The following is a 21,603-nucleotide window of genomic DNA, read 5'->3' as shown; positions in this document are numbered from 1 at the left end:
TATTCCCACATCATTCTCTTTTATGCATCCCTGAATTTCGTTGCCCTCCATATTTTCGCTGCCTCCGGCTTGAGCTTCCCTAGACGTCTGTCCAGCCTCGTCCTGCTCCTCCCTCTTGCTATGTGCTGGAGGTGTACATATGGGATTGTTAAACCCTGCCGTGGCTCTTAATTCTCTCGCTGGATATAATCCCTGTACCCCCATGATTGAGACTTTGCTCTTGTGTTCAGGAGGAAGTGGGGTGGGGGGTGAAGTTTTGTCACACGCGGCCAACTGTTGGTTCAGCATCCAGTGATGCCATGCTACGTCCCACCCATTGTCCTGAAACATTCTCCACAACTCTAATATAGCCGATTGCTTGGTAAATTTCTTCCCCTTGTAAGCCTTGTGTATATGCGTGAGTAATGGTTTCTGCATACATTTGGAGCATCTCCCTCCATTTGGCGATGGCTTAGGCAGTTTACCCTCTATGCTTCATGTCCATTCCGTGCTATATTTACATATCTTGTCCTTATAGCATGGGAGGGATTTGCACATGTGCTGGAGGGGTGTATCCCCCATGTTTTAGCCACACTACACTCCTTTAGTACTTACTTGACCCCAAGTCTGGCCTTGCAACACCTCCACTGTTATTAAACAATTTCACTTTATTTTATTTTGACACCAAATGTTCAAATAACAGTTCAGACCACAAAAATCACTTGCCTCTCTGGTTTTTGCCAATACCTTGGTAGTGCTCTGCGCACCGCCCCGCTGCAACTCTCTGCCTCCAAAGGCACACCCACCAATCTTGCACATGCACCTTCCATGCACCACCCTAAAACACAACAACTCCTTCAACTCTTGATAGTTATTTACAACTGCTCAGAAGGTCGTACTTCTCATGCGCTTCAAGTCCTATAATGATCCTTATTGGTGACGTCACCTCGACAATACAGACGAGAAAGAAAGAAGGATCAATGACACCGACACCTTCACAAAGTTTACCAAACATTTCCCAACTACACCGACACCCCAACAAGGACCAATAACATATATCCACAGCCGTCTTCCTGCCTCCTAACAGGTGATACCAATATATCACATGCTCAATCTGTACCTACAGTGTTGCTTTGTATATAAAACGCCTCTGCAAGACTTAACCAGAAGAACTCCTTCCATGATTCAAGCTAGGTTCACCTGCTGAGCCCTATACAGGGTCAGACCTGTCGGGCACCGTGGCTCTAGTAGACAGACCAGTAATATGCCGGTCCAGAAACAACAGTGCCAGTGAGCTTACCAGCACTCTTGCTTCCGGTCCGGCAGGGTCCTAATGAGGCCCTATGTGTCCCCATTGTTGCACTGGTCTGATCACCTAGCCTGAGGGAGTGCCTACAGGTTGCAGTTTTTGGTGGACAAAGCATGTATCAATCTCATCTGCTTCGCTGGGAACCGCTCCTCTTGTCACCGTGAGTAAATAGCCATTGTTCTGCTTGGCTGGGTCACGTGTGCAAATACCACAAAACTGAGCCTTTCTGTCTGCAATTATTGAGGATTTTATTTTGAATTTTGCAGGTGGCTCATCACCTCGGGAATTAGGAATTTTCCACCCGTTCTTGTCCTTGGCTGTGAACACTGGCTGTGTGCTGCAGAGGCTGCATCTCTTCTTCCATATTTTGAGGCCTATGGCTTCATGTGAATTCACTACAGTCATTCTATAATTTTCCAACAAGTTTTAATAACTTCTCTAGAGATTAGTCGTGATAGAGCCTAATAAGTCCCTTATACGTTCCCATAGGTCCTTATGTTTATTTGCGATAAAGCAGTTGCAAGCGTTGTCCGTGTTTGCTTGACTTCCTTGCGTTTCTGCATTTGGCTAGTGTAAAGGAAAAGCTTATGACAGTATATACGTGTATCTGTCTTCTATCTATAGAAGAGTGTAAGCATGTTCTTCGTCTATATGTGTGTGTGTGTCTGCGTATCTTCAGGCAGGGATGCAAATTTGGTTCATGGCTGACTCTGCTATGTCGTGTTGGCACCAGTGACGTCATCACAGCTGGACTTTGTGATCAGTCAACCTGATCCAGTGATGAGACACCCCATCAACTGGGTATGGTTTGAATGGTCTTCTGAGAGAATATCTTTTTCCATGTGTGGGATATACTGGTGTGCCTGGTGGTGGGCTGAATAGCGAGTTACATTTGTCGTTTCTCAGTTTTCGGCATGACATGCACATAGGGGACCTGAGGGCCAGTCCAGGGATCCCGTCTTCAACGTCATTTGCAAAGATACTCTTGACCAATATATGCCCCTCTGGTCCATTTTAGGGCCCTAGAGACTGGTTAGGTCACTTTAAACCTTTTTGCTCACAAGTAAGCATTATTTTTCAAGAACGTTATGGATTTTGCTTGCCTTTCACCACTGATTCATTACCCAGAGCGCTGCATTTGCTATCTTTGCTTATTCTGTGTTCTTTCCTCAGAGGTGAGTTTTGTGTAGTGTGTTTCTTGTTAGTTATTATTGAAGATGGTGTGTTTAATTGAAATGTATATATTTTTTGTAGAAACTGGATTTGGCATTCCTTTATTTTGTACTGTTATAATCACTGTCTGGTTTGGTACTGAACCACATTTGCACCCCTCTTAGTGTATAGCCTTTCCTCGGCCCACATTACCACAAAAGGTGAAGGAGGTATGTATTGCTTGACTGTGCCTGTTTTACCATTATGATTGTGTTGGCTCTTGGTTTGTAAAAGTGTGATGGCTGAGTTGTCGTTTTAGCAGGGCAGAAGTCAATTTGGCACAGTCAAATCCCTGCGCAGATAGGTACATGTGTTGGGATATTACATTTTGCAGTAATATACCAGCGCGGATATGTCCTTGCAACCTGTTGGCCTAAATGAGACCTGCGCTGAAACAACCAGCGCCAAAATGGCTGTATCGGAATGTCTGGCTTCGAAGACTACCCCTTCTTGATACCCCAGGAAACAATTGTGATGCCCCCACTGGAAAGCATGGCCCTTACGATATATAGTTTGTTGCACATAATTATTTTCTCTGCTGTTACGTCAGAATGGGCTGAACCCCATATGAACTGTATTTAAATGTACTCACTCTCTCCCCACGTCATTGGTGCCCGTTCCCTTCTTCTCCCCCACCCTAGGCTTTGAAAGAGTATTGTTGTAATGTGGGGCGTTTTAAAACATCGATTAGCTTTTTCCTATACTATCGTGATAGAAGTATAACACATAATAAAAAGGCAGCATATTTGTTGGCGGTCTAGTTTGTAATGGGTTTGCACCTGTAATGTTTTACTTATTTTTTTAATGCGTAAAGTTTGCTATTTTGTGCCCCTGGCGGTCTGGGGAGAAGTGGGAGCAAACACATGAGGGGTTAGAGTTCCCTTGAATTATAGGAAATGTCGGCTGGTCTGTTGGGTAACGGTGGCAGAATGGCAGACATTGCTTTTTTCCTTCAAGCTTTTTCCATCGTTATGATGGTCCATCTTTGTCTGGGTTTACATTTGGCGCCCTTTATTATAGAAATTAAGTGTGACATACCATTCCGACAGTTCTTATCTTACTGCCACCTACATCCAATCATTGACGGCCACAGTTCTAGCTCATAAATGACCCATGACCTCAAGAGATCTTGCCATGTTAAAAAAAAACAGTGGAGCTCTCTCCCAGAGTCTCGAACCCATCACTTGGGGATTTTCCCTCTAGACAAAAAGATGCTGGGGCTACTTTTAAAGTTGGTCCTACTGATTTTTCTTATTAACCCACCCCGTTATGATTTCCCTTGTTCGCTGTAAATGTGCCTATGGCAAAGGCATTATAAGTCATTTGGGAGCCAGCCAGGTGTTGGGCACGCGTGAGGCGCAAGCGTCTTAGATGTGCCCATGGAGGATCAAGTCAAAACAGGCATTCACCTGGTTTCCATGAATCCATAAATCCCGATTCGTGATCGTTACTTTGATGCGAGATTCCTAACTTGCCCTGGCTTCTTTTGAGGATCTCAGGGGATTCACAAATATTGGATATTAGTCCAAACTTCCAACAAATTGCTTGCTTCATAGTTATCCAGATCCAGCCTAGCTTCACTCCCACTCAGAGGCAGGCAGCTGAGTAAATGCCCAGTTGCTCCCATTGCGCGCTTGCTGCATGCAGCAAGCTAACTCGAAACGTGCCAGCCAAGTTACCACTTCTGTGGCAGTAACACATGTACCCATCAGCTAGCTTGGAAGGTGAGGACTGAAGGAAGAAGACTCTGAACCAAATCTTACCCCTGGCATGGCTTTCTGCCTGCTGGTCTGCTGAGCAGCTTCTTGAGGATTAACTGTCAATCACTGTCTTTTTCTTGCTTGTTTTTCTTTTTCTGGCTTTTATATCTTTTTCAGCAAGCTCTGTAGCTTTCTTCTCTGGCCAAGTCCCGTCCTCTTCTCTGCATCTAGGCACTTATCACATGCCTAGATGCAGAGAGGTCTATGAGGTGTAATCTTGCTCATTAAAACTTGTTTTGATGTTGAATTTCTGGCCTCCTAGCTGGAGTGCTGCTTCATTGGGAGATGTGGAGTCTTTAGGGCGTGAGGGTGAGGGTGGATATGCCTGTTCTTGCTGTCTTCTATTAGGTGCTCAATGTTCTTGGTTGTTACATGCCAACCACCCAGACAATACGTCCTCTACTCAGACCTCTCAGCTGTAGAGATAGCCTCAGCTATTCATCCTAGGAGACCGCACAGAAGGTCCAGCATAATCCATGTGTCCCTTTTCACTTTGAGGGATTGGCCACTCAGCTGCCAGGCTCTTAACACAGGGCATCTCTTCTATTGGACTCCAACAGCAAGACGAACTCGGGTTTCCCAAAAGTAATTTAAAAAGGTTTACCAAGCTGCCTTCACCAAACCCTGCAAAATAAATCACTACCGCAGCATGCTCGAAGCAAGCACGATACCTCTTCTTGGCAGGGAATATGTTCTTTTTAACCAAAATGCGAAGGGAAACCCCCGCACTCTCCCTCACCTCTCTCCAGGCCACTTTCTATATGCCTTACCCTGACCCTCAGCTACCCTTTTCGTGGCAAAATAATGCAGTCAAAAATGTTTAACAAAATTCTTTCATTTGTAAGAAGATTCAATTCAACACTACAGCTAAGTCAACGCCTAGTCTGGGATACTGAATGGAAACCCTTATTGATATATCTTTTATGTCCAGTTCATGAGTTCTGGATGACTACCCCTATATAACACCCCTCTCTTAGAATCCCCCTGACCCCACTGAGCCAAGAAGGAGTTCTGTTTTGCAAGTTTAAAAGGTTTATTTGAGAAATAAGACAAAATATAGATACCACGCTTTTATAATAAATTAATAATCGATATCGCCCTTATAAATATAATGTTAATCAACAATGGGTAATCTGACACTAGCACACTTCTTTACAATCAATGCGGAGTTAGTATAGGATGGATAAAGTAGCAAAGTACTTTTATGATTTCAAGGGAAAAGCAATGAGGAATAAAATGCAGTACAGAAATACTTGATATGATTTTAGCAAAAGACAAGATAATCACTTTTCTCTGGCAATTCACCACCCTCCCCTATGCAATGTAAGAAATGGAAGGAGATAGAAAGAGGAGCACACAGTTCTCAGGAATGCAATCAAATACAATACGAAATTCAGTTCCCCCCCAGGAAGCTTAGAGAAAACCGGTATGAGTTTTAAAACACAGGCCCAAGTGCTTTGAATGTGGTGGCAGTGAAGTGAGAAATATGCTGAAAATGCTTTTAATTCCCTTTAGGAGGTTCAGGGTGAGTGAGAGATACTTGGGATGAGCTCAGGCTCACTTTAGCAATGATTCAGAGATGGTGATTCAGAGGCAAACGAATTTTTAGCAAGGAAAAAAATGACTGCTGATGGTTACACGTGGCTGTATTTTTAACCAAATCGCAAATCGCGGTAAAATTCGCGAGTGCGTGAATCGTGATTACGGCAAAAGTATAAGGAGTAGCAAGTCGGTTCTAGGTCCGTTGGAAAGCTGAGATTCTAAGCTTTCAGAGGAAAATTCATTCCTATCCCAAACGGTTCCAGAGATACGGACGATTAAATAAAGGTAGTTTTTCGGATTTAAAGTAAACTCAAAATGACAGGTGACAGCAATGCAGCTTCAGAATTGACAGGTGACAGTTGTGCAGCTTGACAAATGACAAGTGACAACTTCTAGGAGGCAGTTTTGGTTAGATTAAAATAGTTTGGATTAGATTATTTTAAACTAAGAGTTTATTTCTGTCACAATCTGGCTTAAGTACTCACAATATATTTTGGAAGGACTGGACCTCGTCACGGATCTGATCAATCAGGCTAGCGGCACTTCACAGCGATCTGGTCTCTGGGTCTGCGGTTCTGCACGGTCTGGTCTGGCACTGGTCTGGTCTGTCAGGATACAGCGGTCTCTGCACGGCTCCTGGATCTCTGCACTGGTCCTGGCAAAAGTTCTTGGCAAGGGATTCAAGCAGCTCGCCCGGCTGTGAGTAGCTTGCAATGATTTGAGGCCTGCTGCAGAGAACTCAGCTTGTGGTTTTAGGCCTCTGATTTAGGTTCTAAAGTATAAGTTCTAGGTTCTGGAGTATGTAGCTGGAGTCAGTCTGGAACTGGTATCTTCTGGATGTTGTGTGGTCTGGCAAAATGCTCCGCAGGCAGCAACTGAATTTGAATGTCTCTACCTGTCCCAGCAGTCTCTTTTTATGTGTTTTAAAAATGGGTGTGTGCCTGGGCCTAGCTAAGCCTGCCCCTCTCTACTTGTCATTGGCTCAATTCTCCCCTCTCCCATGATTGGGGGAAGGAAATGTGAGTCAGAGTGATGCTGTAGGTTTTATGGGTCAGAGGATCCTCCCCTGGTCAGTTTGCCCACAAATCTATATTTGATTCAAATACATCCTTCCCAGATATACAATTTGTTGAAATTACATGTGCACATTATATATTCCTTATGGTCCATGCTTGTCCGCCTCTGATCTTCCTGAGGGCTTGCATTCAGAAATGACAACATTTTGCGCTTTTTAACTGGTTTTGCAATATCGGACATTTACCCAAATTTACACACATGTGCGCAAGGAGTATGGACATGAATTGATGAAGTGTCAGATTTTTAACATGCAGACATTTGGAGTGAGACTCTATTTTCCGCTAGCAACCCCCCAGAATACACCACAGGGTCCTAACGCATCTCAAAATGTTCACAGAAAAATCACAAAAATAATGATATTACTTATATAATTCTGACAAGTCCGCACTATGAGTTATCTATCTTTTTAAAATTATGCTCTGGCCCAGATAGGTGTGGTTTAGGTTCCAAAGCACATGGGGGAAGCTTCTGCCTGTCCCTGCCTCCAGCTCGGGTGGCTCCCAGAGGCACTTCTCCTCCCACTTCTCCCAAGAGGAAGCCACTTTTTCGACGCCCCCAATATAACATTTGCCTGAGTCCAAGACAGGCCTTTGTTCACCTCCCTGTAGTCCCCAGCTGCTCCACCCCTAATCTAATCAGAGAGGTGACAACTCCTTTTGGCAAGGGGAAGAGTGGCTGAGCAGGTTTTAACTCCTGTGGGGGTAGATGTCAGGCAGAATTCAGTTTCATTAAGCCAGGTTTCAGCTAAAATGTCACTTTTTGTTCCCCAGTTTAAGTCAATACAATGTTTACATATGCAGCTAGAATGCTGATTCTAAGTTCAAAACTATGACATTTTAACAGTTACAAACTATGTGACACTCAAAAGTAGGTCACTCAGTTAATTTAAACATTTCGATTTTGGTGGTTTCAATCCAGTTTCAGTTAGGCTGCTAACATGCATAGCTCAGCCAGTTTTGTTATGAACATTGTTTTGGGCTCTTCATCTTCCCAGATTTTGTATGCACACATACTTCATTCTGCCAGATGTCCGCTGGTGTTCAGTGAGATTTTTGGATGTGTTGCAATGTTTGAAAATAGTCATTTTGAGCTGGCATTCAGAGAAACCAAAGGTAATTTTAAAGCATTTTTGAGCTAACAGGCGCTGCTGTTTTACCTTTGGCACCCATTCCACTCAAGGCACCCTGGCCCATCATGCTCGCACTGGTGGGTGGCAAGTTAGGCAGCCATTTTGGTGTACGCACAAACTGCGTGGTTCTCCTGGATTCTGGCGCACATGTGGGCTTTTTGGCCATTTTGGATTTTCTAAGCCCATAGCACCAAATGTTGCAGCATGATAGCTCAAACGTGGGTCAGGACACCCAACAAGGCCCCCCCCACGCGACTGCACTTTTGAATTTGAGTCGATGGGGAGTCGGGTGCACAGAAAGTTTTGACCCACGCACTGGTATGTCCGCATAATCTTCTTCCAATTCTGCAAATGGCACAGTTCAGCATCTTTTCCTCCATCCGGTACTGATCGATCGGTTCTCCTCGCCGGTCCTGATGGGAATATTGGGCGGTACCCCGGGCCCCTTGGGTCTCTGCTCCTGGTCTCCGGATCGTCCTCCTTGGCAGTCTCCAGGTTTTCTTTCTCCTAGGACGACAAAGGAAAAGCGGCAATACCTATTCATGGACATTTCTCCCCCACCATTGATATAGTGGGGTGGCATATATATTTTGGAACTCAACAGATATGAACATGCACATTTTTTTAAATTAAGCGACAGGAACACATAAACTGAGAAACACAGAATTTGATAGGCTATATGTAGGATATTTTAGGGTTGGAATTGAATTACTCTGGAGCGGTACCCTCTGGGATTACAGAGGACTGCTCCAGTTGCTGCAAAGTGTGTCTGGGATGGCAACACTTCAACTGGTTTATGTGGACCCACTTGTCTTCCCCCTCTGCCAAACCGCCTTTGGGGATGCGGATCTTGTAGGCCACAGGGGAGATCTTGTCTATAATCTCAAAGGGTCCCTTCCATGTAGGCAAAAATGTGCGCTGTCTTGCCTGGTTTCTTTGGAAGTTGTATAGATAGACCCGGTCCCCCACCTGATATTCCTTCCTGGAAGTTTTCAGGTCATAGTGGGTCTTCATACTCTCGGCTGATCTTTCTAGATTCCGTTGAGCATAGGCAAAAGCATGTTGAAGGTGTTTCCTTAAATTCTCCACATACTCATGAGTTGTGGAGGCATTTATCAACGTTTGCTCTTGGGTTCTGTAGAGCAAATGCTGGGGAAGCACCATCTTGCGTCCAGTCATCAACTCAAATGGTGACATTTTGGTTGCAGATGAAGGGGTAGATCTGATGGCCATTAGGACCAGAGGTAATCGGATATCCCAACTTGGCCCAGAATCTGCCACAAACTTTTTTAAGATGCTCACAATTGTCCGGTTGTAACGTTCCACTGCTCCAGAAGAAGCTGGCCTATAAGCAATATGTAGCTTTCTTTTGACCCCCAGTATCTCCCACATCTTTGTCATTATGTCATGATCTCTGCTTCCAAAAGGTCAGGGTTTTCCCAACTCCCTTGGAAGCAGATCCATAACCCAGGTTCCGAGTGCCAACCAGTCCCAATTGGGACCTTTTGGACCCAGTCCTGGCGCCAGTGGCACCAGGCTCATAAATATGCCCAGTCCCAGCGCTGGAAGCGCCGGGCTCATAATGCTTGGGTGGACTTACCTGCAGCAGACCATGCTGCTTACTTGCCTGCCAGTTGAGCCTCTGATCCTCTTCTGTTTGGAACTACTTTTCCTGTTGGGTGGGGCAGGAGCCACTCCCTAGGTTCAGAACACTGGAACTCTTCTGGAAAGCAGGAACTCTTTTCTTACCTAGGCGTGGCTGTGGAAGGAGACACCTAAGCACTACAGGAGGCTATTTAAACCACACCCGATGGATGAATCTTGCTTTGCGTTATTCTGCATCCTCTGCAGCAGAACGCTCATCGTGTCTTCTGCATCTGATCCTGGGCCTAAGGAAAAAGGCTTACCATCCTGAATCCAGTCTTCAGCAACACCTATAAAGACAAGAAAGAACAGGTTAGCATTACGGTCTTCAGTGACAGCGCTTCACTTACCTGGTCCATCGGCTGTCACAACGCCTCGCGCTGCATTCCGGCATCTGAAAGACAAAGGCTTACCTACTCTTCGTGCGCTCCGGAGGTCTTCGCACTGCATTCCGGCATCTGAAAGACAAAAGCTTACCAACTCTTCGCACGCTCCGGAGGCCTTCGGCGCTGCATCCCGCATCTGAAAGACAAAACAAAGTGCGTTTAAAGACATTGGGGAACTTTAATACTCACGTGCCATTACTCCTTTCCACATCTAACCCAGTGGGTATTCCGGCACCCTGCAGCCGCTCCGAACTTGTACCTGCAAAATAAAAAGACAGTTAGAGCGCATCGTGAAGCAGGCAACAAGCGCTTACTTACGTGCTTCCAGGCGCTTCTATTCATCACACGGGCTCCATCTTCAACTCACTTCAGCCCGTCATCCGCCATCGCCGGAACCCTGCAAAACAAGAGACATCATTACTAAAGACTTTTAAAGACATTAGAATTACTCGAAACTTACCGTTCGTGCAGTAAACGACAGACAGCAGTCCTCTGAAGTCAAGAGGCCTGCTCCCCTTATCCAGTGAAGAAACTGGTTACAGCACCCTGCCCCGAGGCAGATGGAGAGCACGGCGTTCACTTACCTAAGGTGAGAGCGTTAACCTTTGGGGTTCTACAGGAGAAGAGAAAGGGAAGAAGAGAGAGACATTCAATAACCCAGTTCATTAATCCCATATTTTCTATCTGCAGACATCTTACCCTTCGAGTCAGACATACAGTGCACAGAGGTCCAGCCCAAAGAGCCAGCCGTGTGTTACACATCACCTTTGAAGATACGGTATACGCCCAGTCAAGACCGGCGCCTCTACGGGAATCAGGTGAGCGTTACAGAACGCAAAGCCTACCGCAAAACTCCCGTCCAGGCGCTATGGAAACCTCGGATACCGACCAGCTAGCCCAGTTACTTGGGGAACTAAGGGCAGAAGTGCATGCAGCCCGTCAGGAAACGAACGCTCTAAGAAGGGAACTGATTATTTCCAAGGAGCGAACAGATGATCTCGCTAGACAATTGCTACAGTCACAAGCCGGACATACCCCGTTACCCGCATCTGGGGGAAATCTTCCTTCAACATCCTCTATGAATCCAGTGCAGATCAACCTACCTGGGAATGTACCTCTGGCTCCGCCCGAACGATTTTCTGGTGACCCAAAGAGGTTTGCAGTATTTATCAATCAGTGCCGGTTGCATTTCTTATGCCGGCCAGCAGCCTTTCCAACTGATCAAGCTAAAGTAGCTTTCGTGCTTTCGTGGCAATGCGGCAGACTGGTCGATCCCTCTAGTAAATCAAGATGATCCGGTCCTCCATGATTTTCAAGCTTTTCAGCTCAGTATGGAAAAACTGTTCGCAAGACATTCACAGGGGCAGGCCTTGGACAATGAGCTTCTTTCGTTGCGACAAGGTAATCAAGACCTTTTGGCTTATATTGCGTCTTTCAACAGACTGATAGTGGAAACTCAATGGCCTGAGGACAAAAGGATTACGCTGTTTTATAGAGGTCTACGTGGAGAGCTCAAAGATGTGTTAGCCCAAGTAGTGAATCCCCCACAAGATTGTTCGGACTATATAGACTTAGTCGTTCAAATAGATCACAGACTGCAGAACAGGAAGGCCGATCGTTCCAAGTTTGATGCTCGAGTATTTTCCAAACCGCCAACTCCTTCCAAAGGAGTAGACTCCGGGGAACCCATGCAAATAGGGGGCCTGAAAGGTCCTCTAACACAAAAGGAGCGGGAAAGGAGAAAACAGTTGCAATTATGCCTGTATTGCGGAAACTCAGGGCACTTTCTTCGAGACTGTCCGGTGAAACCTGCCAAGAAGGCAGTAGGAGCTGCAGTTACCAAAGTTACAAACTCTGAGCAGGGAAACGACCTCGCCCGACAAGAATAGAGGTCCTCTTGCCGAGCGTGAAAACCAGTTCCGTGACCTCGCTTTTCGTGATACCTATGGTCCTCATTAGCCCTGATAATCCGGATCGATTACATGCAATTGAAGCTTACGTCGACAGCGGTGCCATCGGCAATTATGTGGATCATGAAATGGTTTTGAGGATGAATCTAACTCTTTGTCCCAAGGCTGTAAAGGACGTCATTACTACGGTGGATGGAACGGAGATAGCCTCCGGACCAGTAACGCATACCACTCAAGAAGTGACGCTAGTAAGTCAAGATGGACACCATGAGAAGATCGTGTTCGATGTGACCAAGGCCCCTCAGTTTCAGATTATTCTAGGAATACCTTGGTTAGAGAAACACAATCCTCTGATCGATTGGCGAGCAAGAACGGTCCAGTTTCCAGAATGTGTCTCTACTTGTCACCCTCCACCTGGTGTTGCACTGGCAGCAATTTCTTCAGAGACTCCCCAGTTACCTCCCGAATACCTAGAATACCAAGATGTTTTCCGGAAGGATCAGGCTAACTCTCTACCTCCTCATAGGTCTTATGACTGCCAGATAGACCTGATACCTGGATCTACTCCTCCTTGTAGTAGAATGTATGCCCTCACCGAGCCTGAGAACCTTCACCTTCGACAATACCTGGATCAATACCTGGTAAATGGGTTTATTCGTCCTTCCAAGTCCCCTGCTTCTTCAGCTTTGTTCTTCGTTCCAAAAAAGGAAGGAGACCTTAGAACTTGTATAGATTATCGCTCCCTGAACCAGATCACCGTCAAGAATAGATATCCGTTACCTTTGATCCCTGAACTCCTGGACCAAGTCAGAAAAGCATGCATATATACAAAGCTGGATCTTAGAGGAGCCTACCACTTGGTACGAGTAAAAGAGGGCGATGAATCGGACTTTGCAATGCCCCGGCCGCCTTTCAATATTTTATGAACGATGTCCTCAGAGAGCTCATAGATGTGTGTGTTGTTGTTTACATTGACGACATCCTCGTTTATTCTTCATCGGAATCTGAACATCGGAAACACGTGAAAATGGTCCTCGAAAGATTGCGTCAACACAAACTTTTCGCTAAGTTGGAAAAATGTGTTTTCAACGTGACTGAAGTTGAATTCTTGGGATTCATATTATCACCTAGCGGAGTGCGTATGGATTCAAAGAAGGTCGATGCAGTTCTCAAATGGCCATCACCATCCTCCGTAAAAGGTGTGCAAAGCATGTTAGGCTTTGCTAACTTTTACCGCAGGTTTATCCCCGAATTTTCTCGAATAGTCCAGCCCATCACTGCCTTGTTAAAGAAAAACAAACGTTTTGAATGGTCTACCGAGGCGGAACAAGCTTTCCAGGATTTGAAGACTAAATTTATCTCTGCACCAATCTTAAAACACCCTCGCCCCGAACTCCCCTACATCGTGGAAACTGATGCTTCAAGCCTTGCCATGGGGGCAGTTCTATCACAAAAGGACCCGGTAACCAATCAGTTGCATCCCGTGGCATTTTGGTCCCACAAATTCTCGCCTCCTGAAATCAATTACACGATTACTGACAAGGAACTTCTGGCTATCAAGTCTGCCTTTAAGGCTTGGCGGCATTATCTGCTGGGGGCCTGACACACCGTTACTGTGATTACGGATCACCGAAACCTGCAATATTTGAAAACCGCAAAAGCCCAATCCTCTAGACAACTCCGTTGGGCATTATTCTTTGCCGAGTTTGACTTCATAATTACCTATCGACCTGGTACAAAAAACGGTAAAGCTGATGCCCTTTCTCGGATGGGAGTGGAAGAACACTTGATCAACCCTAAACCTGTACCAATCATTCCCGAACAAAGAATTCTGGGTGTAATCGCCACACAATCCATAGAGGAAGTTAAGGATCAAGCCAGGCTACTTGTAACTCCAGCAGACATACAGAATCGGCATCTGCAGGGAAAGGACTTTGCAGTAAAGGACAAATTATTGTATTTCCAAGAACGATTATACCTGCCCAGCACAGATTTACAGAAAAAAGTAATCTCTTGTTATCACGATTCTTTAATGGAAGGACATCCCGGTATGGCCAAGACCTCAGAAAAGATCAAGCGCTACTTCTGGTGGCCGTCTTGGAAAAAAGATATCCGAGACTTTATAATGTCCTGTGGAGTATGCGCCGAAAACAAGAGTCAAAAGGAAAGACCAGCAGGCCTCTTACGCCCTATTGACATCCCACCTCGCCCTTGGCATACGCTTTCTATGGACTTCATCACCGATCTACCTCCATGCTCCGGATACAATACGATTCTAGTAATCGTGGACTTATTCTCCAAGATGGCGCATTTCATTCCGCTCAAAGGCTTGCCAACAGCAGCCACTCTGGCCCGAGAATTTCTCGAAAACATCGTCCAATTGCACGGTTTTCCTTCGGTTCTAATTTCGGATCGAGGTAGTCAATTTATTTCTCATTTTTGGCGAAGTTGCTGTCGGTCGGCTCAAATTGATGTGAGACTATCGACCAGTCACCACCCTCAGACCGACGGACAAACCGAGAGGACCAATCAAACTCTGGAACAGTATTTACGCTGCATGCTGCAACAAACTGAAAAAACTTGGAAAGACATCCTTTGGATAGCCGAATATGCCTACAATAACTCTGTCCATTCGGGAACTGGGAAAACCCCGTTTTTTCTTTTATACGGCAGTCACCCTCGAACCTCGGAGTTGGATCCCCTCCAATATCTTGAAACACCAGCAGTAGACTACCTGCATTCTACAATCACCCAAGCCTTTAAGGAAGCTGTTTCTCACCTTCAAAGGGCTAAAGAACAATACAAGAAAGGAGCAGATCAACATCGGAAGGAAGCCCCTCAATATCAAGTAGGGGATCAAGTCTGGTTATCCACCAAATATCTACCTCTAAAAGGGCCACGCACATTCAACCCAAGATACCTTGGTCCCTATTCCATCACTACCATAGTAAACCCAGTAGCGGTCAAGTTGGACTTGGCCCCGCACATGAAGATACATCCGGTCTTCCACGTCTCTCTATTAAAACCCGTGCAACCTCAAACCCGACTAACTAAATCTCCAAAACCCATCCTAGTTGATGGAGAACTCGAGTTTGAAGTCAAAAGCATTCTGGACTCCAAGATCTCCAAATCTAAACTATTTTACCTAATTGACTGGAAAGGCTACGGCCCCCAAGAGAGATCCTGGGAACCTGCTGAATATGTCCACGCTCCTCGCCTAATCAAAAGATTTCACCGAACATTTCCTGACAAGCCAAAACCCCCGGAGAAGCCCGGTTTGGGAGGGGCCTTGAGGGGGGGTACTGTCATGATCTCTGCTTCCAAAAGATCAGGGTTTTCCCAACTCCCTTGGAAGCAGATCCATAACCCAGGTTCCGAGTGCCAACCAGTCCCAATTGGGACCTTTTGGACCCAGTCCTGGCGCCAGTGGCACCAGGCTCATAAATATGCCCAGTCCCAGCGCTGGAAGCGCGGGACTCATAATGCTTGGGTGGACTTACCTGCAGCAGACCATGCTGCTTACTTGCCTGCCAGTTGAGCCTCTGATCCTCTTCTGTTTGGAACTACTTTTCCTGTTGGGTGGGGCAGGAGCCACTCCCTAGGTTCAGAACACTGGAACTCTTCTGGAAAGCAGGAACTCTTTTCTTACCTAGGCGTGGCTGTGGAAGGAGACACCTAAGCACTACAGGAGGCTATTTAAACCACACCCGATGGATGAATCTTGCTTTGCGTTATTCTGCATCCTCTGCAGCAGAACGCTCATCGTGTCTTCTGCATCTGATCCTGGGCCTAAGGAAAAAGGCTTACCATCCTGAATCCAGTCTTCAGCAACACCTATAAAGACAAGAAAGAACAGGTTAGCATTACGGTCTTCAGTGACAGCGCTTCACTTACCTGGTCCATCGGCTGTCACCAACGCCTCGCGCTGCATTCCGGCATCTGAAAGACAAAGGCTTACCTACTCTTCGTGCGCTCCGGAGGTCTTCGCACTGCATTCCGGCATCTGAAAGACAAAAGCTTACCAACTCTTCGCACGCTCCGGAGGCCTTCGGCGCTGCATCCCGCATCTGAAAGACAAAACAAGGTGCGTTTAAAGACATTGGGGAACTTTAATACTCACGTGCCATTACTCCTTTCCACATCTAACCCAGTGGGTATTCCGGCACCCTGCAGCCGCTCCGAACTTGTACCTGCAAAATAAAAAGACAGTTAGAGCGCATCGTGAAGCAGGCAACAAGCGCTTACTTACGTGCTTCCAGGCGCTTCTATTCATCACACGGGCTCCATCTTCAACTCTCTTCAGCCCGTCATCCGCCATCGCCGGAACCCTGCAAAACAAGAGACATCATTACTAAAGACTTTTAAAGACATTAGAATTACTCGAAACTTACCGTTCGTGCAGTAAACGACGGACAGCAGTCCTCTGAAGTCAAGAGGCCTGCTCCCCTTATCCAGTGAAGAAACTGGTTACAGCACCCTGCCCCGAGGCAGATGGAGAGCACGGCGTTCACTTACCTAATGTGAGAGCGTTAACCTTTGGGGTTCTACAGGAGAAGAGAAAGGGAAGAAGAGAGAGACATTCAATAACCCAGTTCATTAATCCCATATTTTCTATCTGCAGACATCTTACCCTTCGAGTCAGACATACAGTGCACAGAGGTCCAGCCCAAAGAGCCAGCCGTGTGTTACACATCACCTTTGAAGATACGGTATACGCCCAGTCAAGACCGGCGTCTCTACGGGAATCAGGTGAGCGTTACACATTACTTCACTGGTGAAGTGGCTACCTCTGTCTGACTCAATCCTTTGAGGTAGACCAAAACGGGAAAAGATGTGGTTAATCATCAGGGCAGCTGCAGTTTCTGCCTTGCAATTTGGGGCTGGGAGACATTCCACCCACTTGGTAAACAAGCATGTCACCGTCAACATGTACTTATTCCCCCTAGCAGAGCGAATCACGGGGCCTACAAAGTCAATTTGCAAATCTGACCATGGGAGTGTCATTCCCCTCTTTTGGAGAGGTGCCCGGTGTGTGAGGGATGTTGGCTGAAATTGTGCACACACAAGACAACCCTTCAAATATTGGTTGAGGTCCTGGCCCATGTGTGGCCAGTATGCAACCTCTCTTAAGATTTCCAGTGTTGTGTGAAACCCCCTATGATCGGCGGTGGCCGCATCATGGGCGTGACTTAACATCAGGCTTCGGAATGAGGTAGAAACCACCCACTGATGATGGCCAGCTTGGGATTTCCTTACCAACAAACCGTCTTGGATTCGGAACATTTTTGGACATTTCATCAACACTCTTAGGTCCTCTTTCCCAATGTAATCGGTATCCGTCAGGGGAAAGTTCTTAGGGTCCTCAAGGTGTTGGTAAAACTTACCAATAATTGGATCCCCCTTCTGAGCTGTAATCAAATCAGCATCAGGGGTCTCCTTGCTCCATTGGGCAGTTGAAAGATCATTGTGAGCATTTGTCTGGGACCTAGTGATAGCAGTGACCTGGATTTCCCCCAACAGGGACTCTATTTCTATTAGATCCCCTTGGATGGCCCCAGTTTTGGCCAGCTGATCAGCTAAGTCATTTCCAGTTTTGTCTGGTCCCTCTACTTTGGAATGACCCTTGATCTTTTTCCAGTAGATGGTCATCCCATTCGATGTGACCAGATCATCAATGTTTTGGATTAACTTCCCATGTTTCAAGGGTTTGTTATTAGCACATAACATGCCTCTGGTTTTCCAATTAACCAGGTGCTCCACGAACCCGTTCCGTACATAATCCGAATCTGTGATTATGACCAGTTCGTGGAGTTGATGCTGGACAGCAGTGAGGATGGCCTGATGCACAGCCATCAATTCTGCCACCTGACTACTTCGGGGACCAATTTTGTATCCAGCGGAGGGTTCTGGGAACTCCTTCACCCATGCATTCCCTACGCCAGCCACCAGTTATTTCTCCCCGTCGTTGTCAACATGGTAAGAGTATCCATCCACATAGACAGTGGGCATTCCCTCACACTTGTCTTCTTCAAAGACTTTGTGTGGGGAATTAAGGTATGCCTCCATGTTGTCCTTGATTTTTAGACTTTCGTCTTCGAGACGGTTTTCTCTGGCACAATCATGCAAGTCAGCCAGACCTTGCGCGAGGGGACTCTTCTTGTTTTGGCCATATCTGACCTCCACAGGAAAGCCTTGCATTGACAGAATCCAGGAAGTAATTCGGGAATTACTCACATTTCCGGCCCGGATTCTGTCACTTTGGAGATATTGCAGAGGCTGGTGTGGAGTCTTTACTATGATGTGTTCCCCCTGGATAAACGGGCGGTAATTCTTCAATGCCCACACCGTTGCCAGGAGTGCCTTCTCACAATCGTTGAATTTTTCCTCCACAGAGGATAAAGTTTTGCTCGCATAGGAGATTACTTTATTGACTTTGTCATGCTTTTGGTATAATACTGCCGTCAAGCACGTATTAGAGAACCCCGTCTCCAGGAAGAACTCCTTGTTTCTGACAGGGTAAGCTAGGCAAGGCGCTTGTGAGAGGCTTCTTTTGAGTTGTCTTACTGCCTCGGATTGTTCTGGACCCCATTCCCACTTGACCCCCCCTTTCAAGAGGTGAATCAGGGGTCTAGTGATCTCTGCGTAGCCTTCAATGAACTTTCTGCTGTAATTAGTCAGGCCAAGGAGGCTCCTTAGTTCCCGCAGAGTTGTGGGGTCTTTCAGTTTCTGGAGTGCTTCAACTTTCTTTTCTTGGGGACAGAGACCCTGAGGAGTAATCTCATGACCCAAGAAATTAACACGGGTTCTACACCACTGTGCTTTCTGAAAGGAAAGTTTTGCTCCGGCGGCCCTCAACTGTGTCAGAACATAACGGCTCTCCGCTATGTGTTCCTCCACAGATGAACTTTTGATGAGGACATCATCTACATAAGCCAGGTTACCCCTCGCACCCAGGTCGGGCATGGCCTTATGTAGGAAAATGTTGAATTCATTGCCGGAGTTGAGGTATCTGAAGGGAGTCCGGGTCCATGTGTACTGCTGGCCCCCAAAGGTAAAAGCCAGTTTGTATTGGTCCTCCCTACTGACAGGCACGGTCCAGTTTCCATTGGTCAGGTCTATTGCTGTGAATACCTGTGACCCCTGAATCTGGGCCAGCCCTTGGTCAATGTAGGGCAGAGGCCATCGGGAAGTATGGACCCGTTTGTTGAGCTCCCTAAGGTCGGCGCAGAGTCTCCACTGGCAGTTTGGCTTCAATATTCCCAGCACCGGATTATTGAACGTGCTGTGTACTGGACAAATTATTCCCCGGGACTCAAGGTTCTTAATTATTTCAGTAAGGGACTCCATGGATGCGAGAGGCAAGCGATATTGCTTCACAAACACTGGAGTCATGCCAGGGTCTGTGGGAATTATTGTTGTGTGGATGTCTGTGCGGCCACAGTCATATGAGTCTACCACAAAGAGATCTTGGAAATCCAAGAAAACTTGTTTCAACTTTTGCTTTTGTTCCAGAGTCACACAGGCATCAGCTAGGATGACTGTCTCTTCCACCATCTGCCTGAAGCCTGGAAAGACTTCTGGTTTGGCTATCTCAGCGGCCTCCTCCAGCTCGGTGGAGAAGTCCCTGGTCAGAGTGCTGATTTGGACTGGAGGCCTCAGGTGGGAAAGGCAACCCTCATGGACCTGGAAAATCACCTCATCCCTCCTGAAGTCACAAGTCACATCTTCCTTACCATAAGGGCAGGAAGTGTACACCAGGAAGTTCCCCCCATGCCGGGTAAAAATCCTGTCTGGTGTTGTATTGTCATCACTGTCACTGTCAAAACAGTCCTTGGGGATTGGTCCTAACAGTTCATTTCCTAAATCAATGGAAAAATGTCGGTCATCAACCGCCATTCCAATAATGGTGCCTGCGGGTAGAGTAATACTCTTTAAGTCGCTGTTATCCACCTCTATTAGAATGGTGTCATGTTCTATGTTGACTAATGGAGTTGGGTTTACCCCCAACCCTTGCTGTTGGAGAGAAGCATTTAGATGGATATAAGCATCAGGGTTTTCCAATTTTTGTCCTCTTTTAACTTTCACTTCCAGGGAGAATTGTCGGGTCCTTTCTGGGATGGTGACTTCCTCTTTGATCTGAATTTCAACTGCATAAGGTAGCAATTGAGCTGACCTAAATGCTTTTTCTGGATCATCAAAGCCCATGGGATTATCCGCTAATCGGGACCAAGCTTTGAAGTTTATGAGGTCCAAACTAATGGCAAAGCGATTGAGAATGTCACTGCCTAAGTAAAAGGCGGCAGTGACGTCTCGCACGACCCAACAATTATGGACTATGCTCTTGTTGCCAATTGAGATTTTGAGCATACACCTGCTTGACAGGAGATGTTTGGAATTGGGTGTTTCCAGATCCATTTCACATTTGTCTATCAGTTTGAATGTGGGAATGGCTGGAACGTTTGGGAGTTGGCGGAACATGGCTTCGCTGATGAAGCTCTTACCGTTGTTCACGCACACTCGAGCGAGAACAGAGTCCTTCCCATCATTTAACTGAGCAGGGATGAACAACTGCTCTCCAATTTGCTGAATATCAGCCAGGCTCTGAGCTGATTTCACATCTTTCTGGACTATAGGAGGGGAGTTTCTGATTGTGGATTAGTAAAGAATTTCAGGGTGTTTCCTTCCAGTGTGGAATACCACCTTAAACTGGAAGGAAGGTTGATTTTCAGAAATAGAGAGAACCCCCCATCACCAGTCTGTTGTCCTACTGCTATTACTGTCACGTCTGGAGTTTGGTTGTTCTGGAAGTGAAATTCTACTTGGTCAGATTTTTGTTCAACCATGTGGCAGGTGCCGTTTAAACTATCATGATTGACACTCTGTTTTAATTTTATTGGTCGGCTAGTCTGGGTCCAGAGGACCTTGTTTACACAATCTATTAGGGGTGACAACCTTCTCAGGAGGTCATTCCCTAGTAAACAAGGGGTGCCCTCTGGAGTCACTACTATGACAGGGTGGTTCACCTTGTGTCGCCCAATTTTAATGTCCAAGTCTGCAGTCCCCTCAACAGGAATCTCCTTCCCGTCAAAGTTCTGCAGTTGTCCAGGAAGAGAGGTGAGAGGAATATGGTAATTCTCCCCCCTTCCTGCATTTAGTTCCTCAAAGGCCCTTTTGGACAGAAGGGTAGCTTGCGATCCAGTGTCCACCAGTGCCAAAATTGTACCCTGCCCCTGTACTTGTACCGGGGCATAGTATCTTCCCTCCTTCTCCTCAAGGGGGCACAGATAATGCACATTTTTGGACAACTGGTGGGCTAATTTTCTGGTTTTGGACATTGCTAGAGAAGAGATTTGGGCAGAATTCTGTGGAGAGCCTTGGGAATCTGAAAGAAAAAGTTGGCAACTGGAGATCAGAGCCATTGTGGGTTCCCCTGGTTCCGGTTCTGGGCCGCCCCGCCCTTTTTGGAGGCAGTCATCAGGATGGGTTTGAACCAGGGGATTTCGGTATTGTGGGTTCTGGGATGAGATGATGGGCGGCGGTAGCTCAGTCTTCATATATCCCCAGTCTGAATTGGCATCCCTTGGGACCCATTTTTCCTTGGGAGGAGTTCCCCCATCTCTAAAGGAGAAGATCCTTTCCCCAGGATCCCCTGAGG

General features: G+C 46.5%; 1 long non-coding RNA gene across 5 annotated transcripts in view; it reads left to right on the top strand.

Moving 5' to 3' along the window:
- LOC138566548 (uncharacterized) overlaps positions 1 to 21,603 on the top strand; it is an 807,988-nt gene that overhangs the window by 235,246 nt on the left and 551,139 nt on the right. The window lies entirely within an intron of this gene.

Source organism: Ambystoma mexicanum, chromosome 2p (assembly GCF_040938575.1).
Source record: "Ambystoma mexicanum isolate Mex_15411 chromosome 2p, UKY_AmexF1_1, whole genome shotgun sequence".
In the NCBI taxonomy this organism is placed as follows: domain Eukaryota; kingdom Metazoa; phylum Chordata; class Amphibia; order Caudata; family Ambystomatidae; genus Ambystoma; species Ambystoma mexicanum.
This window is presented reverse-complemented; position numbering and strand designations above follow the sequence as displayed.